The sequence below is a fragment of the Scyliorhinus torazame genome, chromosome 11, assembly GCF_047496885.1.
Source record: "Scyliorhinus torazame isolate Kashiwa2021f chromosome 11, sScyTor2.1, whole genome shotgun sequence".
In the NCBI taxonomy this organism is placed as follows: domain Eukaryota; kingdom Metazoa; phylum Chordata; class Chondrichthyes; order Carcharhiniformes; family Scyliorhinidae; genus Scyliorhinus; species Scyliorhinus torazame.
The window spans coordinates 227390983-227393067 of NC_092717.1; the positions used below are offsets into that span (position 1 = coordinate 227390983).

Genomic DNA, 2085 nt, shown 5'->3' on the forward strand with positions numbered 1-2085 from the left:
TACAGTGAAACAAATTATATAGCCATTTTTAAGAAGTGTATTTTTAAAAATTAAGCCCAGGTTTCCAGTCGGTAGATTAAAAATCATTTTTAACCTTTATTCTTTCACAGGATGTAGGTGTCACTGGCAAGGCTAGCATTTACTGTGAACCCCTAATTGCCCTTCATCTGAGTGGCTTACTCGGCCATTGCAGAGGGCAGTTGAGTCAACCACATTGCTGTGGGTCTGGAGTCACATGTAGGCCAGACCAGGTAAGGATGGCAGATTTCCTTCCCTGAAGGACAGTCGTGAACTAAATGTGTTTTTACAGCAATCAATGATAGTTTTATGGTCGCCATTACTGAGGTGGTTTTTATAATCCAGATTTATTAATGGAATTCAAATTTCACCGGTTGTAATTGTGTGATTCAAACCCATGTCCCCAGCATATTAGCCTGGTCCTCTGGATTTTCAGTCGAGTGGCACTACTACTATGCTACCATATCCCCAAAGTAAAGCATGGAATCATAGAACCCCTACTGTGCAGAAGGAGGCCAGTGGCCCCATCAAGTCTGTGCCAACCCTCTGACAGAGCACCCCACCTAGGCCCAAACCCCCACCCTATCCTTGTAAACCCACTGGACACTCAGCATGTTAACAAAAACATGTTTTCATGATAATTTATCATTTTAGTAGAAACTACTGTATTGACTTTTCATTGCACCTTAAAGGTTGGCCTTTAGTGTAAGATAGGTTCTTGATTAATAAGGGGATTGGGGTAATGGGGAGAAGGCAGCAGAATGGGAATGAGAAAAATATCAGCCATGATTTTGTTTAAGCGGCCTAATTTTGCTCCTATGTCTTATGGTCCTTTAAGTACGGGTAACACACACTGCATCCCACCAGGCTCTATTTTAAAGGGCGGCACAGTGGTTAGCACTGCTGCCTCACAGCGCCAGGGACCTGGATTCAATTCCGACCTTGGGTCATTGTCAGTGTGGAGTTTTCCCATTCTCCCAGTGTCTGCATGGGGTTCCCCCAGATGCTCCGGTTTCCTCCCACTGCCCAAAGAGGTTGGGTAGATCGGCCATGCTAAGTTGCCCCTTTGTGTCCAAAGGTTCGGTGGGGATAAAGGGCTAGGGCTGGGATTGGCCGATGGTAAGGTGCTCTTTCGAAGGGTCAGTGCAGACTCAATGGGCCGGATGGCCTCCTTCTGCACTGTAGGGATTCTGTGATTCTATGATTCTATGCTGGCGAGCAAAATAAAATCTCAATGCTGCTTTAACTAGTTTTTAATAAAATCATTTAAACGTAATGCTCCATTCATTATTTTATGAAATTCACACTGCATTTATATAACACACGGCAGCATTATTCGAAACTAGTAGTGGATTTGCTCTGAGCATTGTGCCTGCTGTTCATTACATTCAAATTTAAATTTACCTAGAGATGTTCAGTGGGTTTTCGCAAAACATAATCCTATCAGTTGACCATCCATTAGCACATCATCCTCTGTAGCAGGCTTTTTCAAAGTGCAGGTAACAATTTGCAGGTGGGTCACGGGCAGGTGTTGGGAAAATCACGGAGCGATCGGTCACATCGTTCCCATGGTGGTCCCAATCACGGGAGAAACACCCAGCTTTTAAATGAGAACAAAGCAAGGCTGTGTGCAGTATTCTGATCAACAATCTAGTGGTCAATCTATTCGTAAAGGATCGCTTCTCGGCCTTTTGGCTAAGATCAAGTGTAGTATCTGCTCTGCCTTTTGGCTCACATCTGGTATGTCTCCCTTGTGGGGACCATGGGGCGAAATTCTCCCCCAACGGCGCGTTGTCCGCCGACTGGCGCCAAAAACGGCGCCAATCACACGGCATCACGCCGGCCCAAAGGTGCGGAATGCTCCGCATCTTTGGGGGCCGAACCCCAACATTGAGGGGCTAGGCCGACGCCGGAGGGATTTCCACCCCGCCAGCTGGCGGAAATGGCGTTTGTTGCCCCGCCAGCTGGCGGAAATGGCGTTTGGTGCCCCGCCAGCTGGCGCGGAAATGCGGCGCATGCGCGGGAGCGTCAGCGGCCGCCGATAGTTTCCCGCGCATGCGCAGTGGG

General features: G+C 47.7%; 1 pseudogene; it reads left to right on the forward strand.

Moving 5' to 3' along the window:
- Nucleotides 1-1693: 1693 nt before the first annotated feature.
- On the forward strand, nucleotides 1694-1796 carry LOC140386102 (U2 spliceosomal RNA; annotated as a pseudogene).
- The last annotated feature ends 289 nt before the right edge of the window (nucleotides 1797-2085 follow it).